The following is a 12,475-nucleotide window of genomic DNA, read 5'->3' as shown; positions in this document are numbered from 1 at the left end:
ATGTCAGACTGATTGCTCTTTTAAAAATTGCTTTCTCTGAAGTGTTTCAAAATGCAATATGTTATTTAAAACGAAACAAGATGTGTACTACAGTGCTGTAGAGAATGGAACTGCAGGTGTTGACCTGACCTGCTGAAGGAGATTGCAATGAACAACAGAAGTTTAGAGCCTAAGGCCTCAGATTGGAATAAGCATGCTATGGAACTCTATACCAAGAAAAGGTGACGGCTGGAGGCTTAAATGGGATGCCCTGAAGACGATCATGAGCAGGGTCAGCGAGGCAATTTATCTGGGAATTGTCACACTATTGAACAACGTTCATCAGGGGGTAGACTAGGCTCATCGCTAGTTTGGCAATTCAAAGTCTCTAAAGTATAACAACACTTCTAAACACTCTTCCACCTTGTGATCAGCATGCTGTCAGTGCAAAAGCATGACAGGAGACTGCCCTGCATGATCTGCCTATAGGGTCCATGAAAAGCAGGTTTATGGAAAATCTATGAAGCACTATAATCAAATCAATAAGACTCATTTTGAGTTTTACAGACTTGTCACAGGTACTGGCATTACGTCAATTCCAAGCCATCATTCTAACAGGACTTAGGATAATTCCTCAATGGCTTTGTTCTCATCAAAATGTTCTTTCCAGGACTTGATTCCCACTGTGAACTCTGAAAGGTTGATTAGGTTACAGGGTATAGATGCACTTCCCACACTTATTATCTAGAAAAAACAACCCTTACCATAAAATATATTTAAATATATATAAAATGGTAGATGCACCTGCCAACATTTAATCATTTTTACTTTGGAAATGAACCAAAACCATCTCTGTTTGTAACAATACCTGCCCCTCCTAAAACCATAAGACTAGCCATAACTCAGAATTGAGAAATGCATTCATTAAAAAAAGCAATAAGCAAGAACACTTACAGAAGATTAGAAGTAATACAGTGTAATGATGAAAAAGTACCAATTTATATAATAATATAACAAGTCTGTTGAAAAGTGTTTTGTTATTTTTCCAATGCCCAAAGTTGTAGAATATGTAAAATGCAAGGTCTTGCTCTTCCATATTTATGATCTGATTTCAGATTAGTCTGCTGAGAATCACTAACAAGCATGAGCACATGAGAAAAGCTAGCTTTGTGTGGATGAATGCAAAATAAAATATATTTCCGGTACTTGGTACTGAAATGCTTTGACTGGCTAGGACTAATTTTGCAGTAACAGACACTTGATGTTTTAGAGCATTCCCTCCAGAAGATTATATCCAACCTTACACTCTGTTAATCACTCAAGATACAATTATTATTTTATTTAGTTTACTTTATCAGGATGTTTTTCACTGTTAATCATTACTCTATCCCTAAAGGCACTAAATGACTAATCTTACAGACTTCATTGAGACTCATTGTACTATTCAATGAAAGGAAGGCTCTCAAAAACTATCCCAAGCATTATACTCTGCAGAGTCAAAGTTCCTTTTATTTCAACAGGCTTCAGATCAGAACCTGAAAACTAAATTATTCTCTTCTAGAAAATTCATTGTTTAGTAACTATTTTTAGTAATTGCGACATGCAATCTTCACACAGATCCACAAAGATTTTCCTGTGGAGATACCCACATACATTTGCAGATCTGTTTTTAATTTAATTCCAGAAACCTTCTGTATTTTTTGTTGTCTTCTGCACTAAAGGGTCCATTTAATCCAAATGGTGGTCCAAGCAAGTATCTATCCTTACAGTTAGGTTCATACATGCAATGTGATTTTCAAAAGTAGCTAAGGGATTTGGGAGCACAAATTCCTTGTGATGTCAAGCAGCTAGAAGCTTTGAAAAGTCCCTCCCCTGAAGGCGGTGTTACCACATCATTAACATTATAAATAAGGCAGTGCCTAGAAGTTCCCCAGCAGCACCTTTGAAGGGAGCCTTAAAAACCTGCTGTGTCACAAGAGCAGCTGCAGTATGATTTTTTTTTTTAACATATATAATATCTGCTCACTCAAACACAGCTTATTTAACTAAGAGCGTCAAAAAACGTGGACATATATGGTCCAACATAATTACTACCAGTTTGTGTACAAGAGATTAAAATCAGCATTCGAAGACAATGTAAGGTGATTAGATTATGTTATTTGGTCAAAACCTTAACAAAGCTGCAAAATGAAAAAGTTTTTTAAAATGTTGCAAAGGATTTCAGAAAGTTTATAATAAATGTAAACAAAATGAAAATTTTGGATTTGGAAAAAACATGCTCTTGTGCTAGAAATACCAAATTCTTTGACCTGATAAGACAAGAAAAAAAATCAAAATTAAATACAAACTCTCAGAATAAAATGTTACAGAATACTAGCATCTACAGCCAACAATATCAGGGACAGCCTGCGTGGATGCAGCCAGAGAACAGCTATAGTGAATTCAGTACCACTGAATCTTTCACATAAAGAACACAATGCACTTCACATCACTGATTCAAGATTGAGAATAATCTGCATTATAATTTCTAAATACATTTATGAAATACTCCATGAAAAACATTTATGGTGGGTTATTAAAAAATATTCATTCAGAGATTCAATTAGAAGTACAGACGTGTCAACAACACAAATCCATACTATGCACATACATTTGGTGGACAAGAAAGGTTTTGCATTTTTGCCAAAGGAAAAAACCAGAGCAAATAGATTATCTCAAATTAACTGAAAAATGAATAATAATGAAATAAAAGTTTCAGACTTGCTGCCATTGGCCAAAGTAGCTTTCAAATCCATAGTAGTATTATAATAGTTTATTATTCCAATTCACAGAACAAATATCTACAAAGAATTCTCCCCCACACAGAATTTATGCCTTATGGGGAAGAATTTTCTCATGAACTGGTCCAATTCAAACCAAATGAAGAAGCAGGAAATTAGGGTCAGAAAATTATAACAGAACAAGAAAAAAGAAGCTGTAATGTAGACTCCATCCCAATTAAGTTATTTTTACAGATGGAACTAAACAAACACTCAAGGAGTTTATCACTAAATTTATTGGGAGATAAAACCCCCAAAAGTCCTTTTATCAGGCTGTCACATTTAAACAGACCTTCCATCCTTACAGGAATCCCAAGTCACGTTGTTGTTGGACACTGCTCTGTAACTCCTTTCAGAATCCTAATTTTGCCAAAGGTTTCAGACTAGTTCCTCTGTGAGAGCTGCTGCTCCCACTGCTACAAGAAAATAATTTCCTTGGCTAACTGCACACACCTTATTTTCTTAATTCTGATATTTTTGGCTACATCTCAACCTGCCTTCTTCTCTCTGACTACTGAAGGTAATGTTATCCATTTCAGCTTAACAGCAGTGCAAGGAACGTAAGAGAATCTGACTAACAACATAGTGAAGCCTTTTGTTCAAAAGTTATTTATTCTGTGGAAAAAATAGGGCTCAGTCCCATAACCTTTGCATAGTGGGATATTCTGGAGGCTTACGTTAGAGTACAGATAATCTCTTCCACTTCAGACAAACAAAAAGAGTATAATAATAAAAAGAAACACCAGGCAGGAATATTAAAAGCTTGGAATACATTACAGTCACTTTCAAAGACTACGCATAACCTAAGGCAAAATTTGTTACGTAATAAAATCCAGTGATTTATTTGCATTTAAACAAAATAGGTTTGTTTTATGCTGTGGGAATATTTATGAATGATGGACACAATGCAGGCTAATACTTGGCATACTGATTCAGGGAGAAAGAACTTTGATTAAAACTGTGAAAATTAAAAAAATTGAGCTATCATTCTAATCAAGTCCTAACAATTGCTTCTCCATTCTTGGGTCTCATACCTGGCTTTTAGAGAATTTTTTTTTTTTTTTGTGGTGGGGCAGGTCTGGAAAAGGGATTTTCTATACACTTAAGATCTTTAATTCAGCCTTCTTTTGGCCAAGCCTGTTAATTGCATTGTGTTTGTTCATGTTTAGATTCTGATTTCTCCTCACTTTTTTCTTTAAAAAGTCCTCTCAAGAAAAATGCTTCATCACTAATGAAATATTCACAGCTTATTAGCCTGAACTCCCCCCCCCCCCCCCCCGCCCCCTCATATCAGGAGATTTCAGACACCTGAATAAAATATTTTCTTTGAAAGTAAATGCTCTAAGTTATGCCAGTGCTGGGAATATTCCTGCTGTTATACCTTTGGCAATTCATAGCTGTAAGGAATCTACCTAGAGAAGACTGGGCATGTATCACAGAAAAAGTAGCTGGGAGCAGGGGCTTGAGTAAGTTGGCCTACAAAGCTTGCTGCTCTGGGAAATGTCTTTCCAGAGCATTCTGATATTTATCTTTAAATCTTCCTCCCTAAATTTTAATGACAACCCCTCTAGCTTACTTTCTTCAGGCCCAATTCCCTCCTGAAATATTATTCCTCTCACTCTGATGGACTTGTACAATGAACGAATGTGGCCATTTCACAAAGTCTGGATGCCTTTTATAGAGTACTGAGTAGCAGCCTCTGTGGCACCCAGCAAATAAAACCTGCAAGTGGCGAGTGACTTTGCATCACCCTCACATGCATTGCCTTCATCTGGACAGACACTGCATGTATGCAACAGATGTAGGCATTGACCAAATGTATGATGGGTATGTAGTACTTTAAACACATAGAATACATTATTCTTCAGAAGAGTGCCCACCTTTCTGAATACCTGGCTGCCACACATCCAGGAAAGCAGCCAGTTGGTTTTTTTTTCCCCATATTTTCATGACATGTCACATATGCTTTCTGTAATATATGTGTGCCCTTTGGGTATCCTCACTGGATGCAAGAGTGCCTTCCTAGTTTTGTCCCTTTGTGTAATATAGGGATTCCCATGCTGCATCCTAGCACTAGCTGATTGGTCACACAGCCTCTTTGAAATGTAGGCTTGGGGCCAGGCCCTGTTTGCTTATTGAGTTTTGTAATTTTTGCAGTTCTTTAGAGTCAGCTCAGCCCTTTAGGCAGTTCAAAGACATTAAGCTCTGCCTGTCACCAAGCAATTACCTCCAGTGCTCTGAAACAAAGCAGTCTTCAACTGTTGCTCTGTGGCCGTGGAAAGAACTCAGTAGTAAGCCATCAGTGTCTCTTGAAAATGAGCTATTGCTTGCCGAGAAGGTGTACAGAGGCAGAATTCACGTGTGATTGAAAATATAAATGCACCTGCAGCAATAGCTCTCCAAGTTTTATTATCACCATCAATATTGCTCAAAGCTGACATATTCAAAGAAAAGAAAAGCAAAACCTCTTAAAGATGCAAAATGGAAATAGAGCTTTCTGGGACAACACGTTGCAGTAACTTTATATTTTAGCATGCAAAAATTTATGGGAGGCAAGCCCTGGAAATGTCCAGGGGTGGTAAAGTGACACAAATTTTGAAGAGTTTTTGGGCGTTTTTTTCATTTGGTTGTTTTTTGTTTTTTTTTTTTTTTTTTCTTTCTTGTTTTGGTTGTCGTCCCCCCCCGTCATGCACCCTAATACCTGCCACAAGTTTAAGGAACTAGCCTAAACCCAATTAAATAAATGGGTGACTTCACAAGAGTTTAGACCAACATTTACATCTCAATTCAGGACAGCTTTTAAAGTTTAAGTTTAGCTTCAACAGCAGAAGTTCCACCATTTGTAGCAAACATCTAAGGTGACCTTGCCGAACTGGAAGTCATGCTAGGCTCTACTGCCAGAAAGGAATAAAAAAATACCATAAGCAGCTTGTATATTGTGAAGTGACTACATACTAAAGAGCTCTGCAGCCACTATGCAATGTGAACTCTCGCACTGCTTTGTCTAATTCTTCATGATCAACTACAGCAGCTGACAGACCACCCACTAGGCTGAATCATGGACAGGGCAGGAGGAAGCTCAGGAAACCATTCAGATACTTCTATGTAACTTTGCAACTCATTTTTTGTAAAACCTGAGACTTTTCTAGGTCGAGTAGTAGACCAGTTAACAAGAATGACATCTTTTACCATCTGAATAAGATTTGAGGACAAGCAACAATTTGCAGAATTTGTTGGTTTAAATTAAATTAGAGATAACGCTACAGAACTACAAATTCCTGACAATGCAGTGGACCTGCTTTCAAGGAAAACTATTGTAGAAAAGCTTTTGGAGTTCGAAGAACAACAAAAAGCTGTTCTGTTTCAGAGGTAATAAAGGCAAACTGTGATACACACAAATTCTTCCAAATACATTCCCGATTATATGTTAATAATTACATATGGCTAAATGATATTTTAAGATCTTCAAACCTAGAAAGAATTCTAAAGTAATCAATCTATAGATTGGTTATATCATGTAATTTACAGACAATGAAATTAATGTTTGAACTGAGGCACAGCTTAAATTTTATTCATGATCTAGATCCTCCAGTAGAGGGTTGCAAGTTAAATAATTGGTGCCAGATAGCTTCCTGCTAGTCTGCTGTATATGGCTGAATTTCAACCACAGAAATAGCAGAAGAATCATAAAGAAGTCTTGCTCTGTCTGTAGCCTTTCTGGTAGTCTCTACCATTAAAAAGCACCATTATTTCTTTATTTTGTGAACTGAGAAACTCAAAATCCAACACCTTGCACAAACTGAACTGCTTCCTTAAATCCTGATTGCTCACTGCTCCTTTTTCCCCAAGTAGGCATTCTGAACTGAAAGCTCCTGTCAGAGATTCGCTGCTTTCCTCCCATTTTCAACACTGGCACTGAAAGATATTTCTTTGTACTTTGTGTCTCTTGGTGTTGTCCTAACCACATACCTGATTCCACTTCATAAATCACAATCTGTATTTTGTTAAACACATCAATTCATATGGCTGTTACTAATTCTTCACATAGAAACAAACAAGAGATTTAATAACAGCATAATTTTAGCCATTTGTACTCTTGCGCTGTGATTTACATATTCCTTGGTTTTCATACAATGTTCCCTAAAGGAACTTAATGTAGCAATGAACTGCGTGCTGGCAAGACCTAACGCTGCAGAGATCTGCAACTGGAAATCAAAGGGCAGTATATATGAATGCATGTGTTATCAGTGTATAAATATAATCTGTGTTATTTAGACTTTTTTAAGGAGAACACAAGACAAAAATTACACATAAGACTATCACAGAATCATTTGGGTTGGCAAAGACCTTTAACTTCGAGATCAGCTGTAAACCTAACACTGCCAAGTCCACCACTAAACCATGTCCCTAAGTGCCACATCTACACATCTTTTAAATACCTCCAGGGGTGGCAACTCAACTACTCCCCTGGGCAGCCCGTTCCAATGCTTGACAACCCTTTTGGTGAAGAACTTTTCCCCTAATATCCAGTCTAAACCTCCCCTGATGCAACTTGAGGCCATTTCCTCTCATCCTATCACTTGTTACCTGGGAAAAGAAACTGACACCCACCTCACTACAACCTTCTTTCAGGTAGTTGTAGAGAGCAATAAGGTCTCCCCCAAGACCTTATCACACAGTAGTTCTTAAATCTATGGTATTACTTATTTTCTTTTTAAGGGGCTTTACCATTTATTTTAATCTAGAGAAATTACTGTCTAACAACATTATTGTTTTAAATTTTTAAGTGACATACAATGAGGCAGCTCTTCTGGACCTAAGTAATCAAAAAATAAGGGGTAATTTAGCAGACCTAGTAAAAGAAAGCTGCCCCTCAAGAAAAGATGAAAAGCTGTCAGTACTGGAGGGGCAAGACAAAAAATATCTACTTATTACAGAAAACTATATTCAAGCAAGACAACTAACCTGTACAAACTTTTTAATCAATTCTCACTATTTGATCCCAATCCATTCATGCGGCCTACTCTACTGCTAAAGCCTACCTAACACTGCCACCTAGCGGCCTGGAAGCTGCTCGGGCCTGCCCCGCTCCCACCCCCACGGTGGAATTGGAAATGCATCAGCAAAACCTTAAGGTTATAGTTCTATAGGCTAAGGAGTCTGGAAATGGACATCAGAGACTTCCATGAGATAATGACACTGAATAAAGAAAACCTAGTTTTAGCTTCAGATAGGAGCATGCAGTTCCCACAGAAGCCATTTGGAGCTGTATGAACAAGTCAGAGAACTGAGTGTTATACAAGAAAAGAACGTTTTGCACGCAGCCTCTGTGGTGAATTCTTACGTTCTTCTACATGTACAATGGGGATGACATCAACTACAGCATGGTTCAGTATAAAACCCTCAAGTTACACATACTATCCTAGAAACAAGACTCACTGACAACTAATAAGATGTAAAACCTTAAGCTTCTAAATGTCATTCCTTTTAAAAAATACATAACAGTTGTATTTTTAAAACAGTGTGAGAGAAGTCATTGTTGATTAGAACTATCTAAATTTCTCAGTCTAGCCATATGTGATTAATAGAAACACGATTAACAGAAAAGCTGTTATTAAGTAGTGGTACCTTGCAGTTTTAGAAATATGGTCACCAAGCCAAAGAATTTCTTGTATAATTACAGGAAGATAGGCAACCAGTAATACTGAAGATAGATAGCTACTAGTACATTTAGACTGAGGTTTTACTTCAGGTTTGCTTCATTCTCATACAGAACTTTCTATTGAATGCTTGGCCTCATCTTGATCACATGCGCACATCTTCAGAATCATGTTAAGCTTGCACCATCCTTTGCTTAACACAAGATGACCCTATTATCTCAAGTAAAGGCAAAAGTAAGGCTAAATGAAAAAAAGTTTTCTGTAAGAAAAGCCAAGAAAGAACTCTTAAATACCACTAGAGTAAGGAGGTTTATCTCAGTATAGACTAAAGATTAATTACTTGGGTATTCACTGCACATTTTACCTAAAAGAAGTCCTACAAAGCTTAACGGCCAGGGAAGGAAAAGAATTTAAGCCTTCTGTAAGAGAAAAATTAATCTCTACCAACAGCATACATAATGAATCGTATATGCTTCTGGACAAAAACCCTGCAAAACAGGAAATCAGTCATTGTTCCCTTTTTATTGGGTAACAATGGGAATAAAAGTGCATGTGTTGTATATGTTACAAAATTTCCAAAGGAAGAAGTAATTCTTAGAACCAAAAAAATATTTGAGCTCCATTTCCCCACTAGAATCACTGTACAGAAAATAAGACATTTTAAAAATTAGTGAAGTCATTTAGGCTGTTCTTAGAGATGGCTATGGTTACCAAAACTACTTTTACCTCTATCTAGGTTTTCACTAGAACCTTTTTAATGTGTACATACACTTATTTTACTCAGCCTGTTCCCATAAGTGGCATAATAACTTTGTTTCAGATTAAGAAATGTAAATGAGAGAAAAATACGGAATCATGTCAGAAAGAAAATAATCTAACTGGAAAAGATTGCCGATTCTAAGCTTCAAGAGGATGGAACAATTACACCATGTAGGACCCTACATATACTGAAGGGTGAAATAATCTGGAGTGGGAGCAGAAATGAGAATTTTCTCCCAGAAGTACATTTCCTTTACACTTTTCCACAGGTGTTTTTGGGCCAACAATACTTTTTGAAATAGTTTGCACTAAATTCCTCACAGAAACTATTTTGCACATGGTCATTGTCAACCAAGTGCCTTTGAGACCAATTCACAGTTGATTAGATATAAGATCTTAAGTGGATTGATAAAAATATCTCCATTAATACTCTTTAAATCTATCTAGGGTTTCTACTTATTTAATTTCTGAGCACACTATATAATCTGTCAGTCCTTTGACTTCATTGTCCCCTCCTCCTTTTATAAAGATATACATAGATTTTCAACTAAGATGACTTATGTAATCACAGAAAAAAACAAGGCAAGTGACCTCTATTAGATTTAAGATAGGCATTTAATCAGTAAACTCCTTTATACATCATGCATAAAATATTTAAGATCAGAAAAAAGCTATAGCCAGCATACTGTTTTGTTAGCCTAATTCTATAGTTCATATAAAATTGTAAATATCCATTTAAAGTCCAAGTCAGAGAAACCAGTGGTGCAGTTCAAAGGTTTTCTACAGTCTCATTTGGATAATTACTCTTCTTCTTCAAAAAATAGACTTACAATTAAAAAACTTAAATATGAGTCAAAATCTGATTGTGTTTTCATTTGTAACAGTTTTCCACCAGGGAAGAAAATCAAGGATTTAAAGAAAATTAGAATCTTCAGATAAGACCTTATACATACCTGAAAATCAAGTTTGCAGTGGGAAAAATGTTACAACGTCAACCTGCATTATTTATAAACATCTACTTGCCTTGATATTTGGTTTGGTTTGTGACAAACGACCCAAACTGGAACATTTCAAAAAAGCTTCCATTCAATAAATCAACATTTCCACTTCGAGATTCTCAAAGAAGGTCTTTAGACCTGCAGGACTAATCCCAATGTGATAAAAGTTGTCAGTCTCATCCTACTGAAAAAGTAATATATCAAGGAACAGGAAGAGATACATGTCGCACCTTAATTGTAACAGAGTTATCTGGATGCACCTTTTTCTCTGCACACAGCGCTTTTGGATTTTTAAAAAAAAATTATTTTTCTCTTTAAGTCTGTTACTTTTTATTAGAATTTAGAATTCTGGACCTTTGATATAACGTATTTTAGTGAAAGACACTTTAAATTTTGTATATTGGCTGCAATAAAGTAGACTGTGCTACTGCACAGTTTAAGACCATTAAAAAACAAACTACTCCAAATGCCACAGATTAATAGCACAAACCACAGGCACTACTTTGTCTGCAAGACAAGAGCTGACCAAACCTCTCAGAATTCTTCCACAGCAAAGATTAAAACAAACAAACAAAACCCAACAAAACCTCTAGCCCAGAACTCTGCTAACATCACTGACCATACCCCATGGGGGAAAGGAGAAAAAAAAAAAAAAAAAAAAAAAAATCTGTTAAAACGTTCCTGGGTTTTTTTCTCCCCTAATTTAAGCTTCGATCAGTAACAAACATTTTATATTAAACAGGATGAAAAAACCCACACAGTAAATTGACTATACAAATTATTACTTAACGTTATGAAGTTGTTTAAAGAAAGTTTGGACCTTAGTTTTTGAAACATCTGGAGAAAATACTTTGCACAAATAAGCATGAATAGTCAGAGTCTGAAAAAATGGATGGATGTTTTCTGACTGCTTCCACAAAAGAACAGAAAATGGTGTAAAATTTGTAGTAATATCAGTAGGATGGGGAAGAGGACAAAGCAGTTCTTGTGCCTCAGAAAATAAACTTCATCTAAATCCTGTCTGAACTTTATACAAAATACAAAGCAGCAGTTTTGGGAAAAGGAAACCTATGCTTCAAAATTTGCAATTTTTGCAGCCCTCCTGAATATGTTTCTGTTGATTAAATTATTTTAAAGTTGTTTTATTGCTTTTGAGTAGGAAGATTAAAATATATTATAAATATTATATATTTATATTGTGTATTTACTATATGTAAGTGTTATTATGCTTTATTTCTAGACTTTAATAACAACTTACTAGTTTTCCTATCTTGTATTTTTGTGTGATGACTCAATTTATCAAAGATTCTTTTAGGCTTACTGGCAGATGCAACTAGTTACAATATTAGATCACAGTCTTTCATAAAATAAATAGATTTAATGCATAGTCCCATCTATATTTAAAAATCTGAAATATATAAGCAACCTTCACAATACCATATGGATACTCCTTGCCAGACTGTATGATGCTTTTAAGAACAGGATATAAGAACTTTTCATTTCTTTAGAACTGGCTCCAGTGCAGAAGCAAAGAAGATTTTATTTCTTGGGTCTTTTGCTTGAGGGGTCACAAATGAATCAGATGGCTAAGTATAATTACCAGATGAATAAAAATAAACAACAAATAATTTCATTAAGACTGGATTCATACCATTGACTTTAGGGAGAATACCCATGACTACAAGTTAATGTAAATAAGATTACAAAGCCAGATTTGAAACACGCAGTCTTCTGACTAGGCTGTATTTTTGGCATAGTAAAATTCCAATACAAAATGACAAATTTAGCATGTTGTCTAACACAAAAATCATACCACTGTGTATCAGCAGCTCTGCAGTAAATGCAAGGTCACTTACTCTTTCCTTCCCCAAGAAAAAAGCTACTTCAAGCCACATTTTTATCATGATACTATGGGGGGGGAAAGTATCAAACAGACAGTAACAACAGAGACCATTATACTCAGTACTTGTTTATTTGTAAAGATTTGGTTCCTGTGCATTACTCATGCATCATTTCACCTTCTGAAGGCACAGTGCTATACTAACGCCATACAGGTTTAACATTTGAATTAGATTTGTACTACGTATTTTCAGAATTCTAAACTCCATTTCGCAATGATACAATGATAACCAGCCATGGATGATAGAGATCTCAGAGCAAAAAAAAAAAATGCCATTTTCCAACTTTTACTTTCACTGGCCTGCCTTCCTTTGTTTTTCTAGGATAATTCAATCTACTAAGCAATTATTTGAATTAGGTA

The sequence above is a fragment of the Haliaeetus albicilla genome, chromosome 2 (assembly GCF_947461875.1).
Source record: "Haliaeetus albicilla chromosome 2, bHalAlb1.1, whole genome shotgun sequence".
Lineage (NCBI taxonomy): Eukaryota > Metazoa > Chordata > Aves > Accipitriformes > Accipitridae > Haliaeetus > Haliaeetus albicilla.
Note: the sequence above shows the minus strand (reverse complement) of the source record.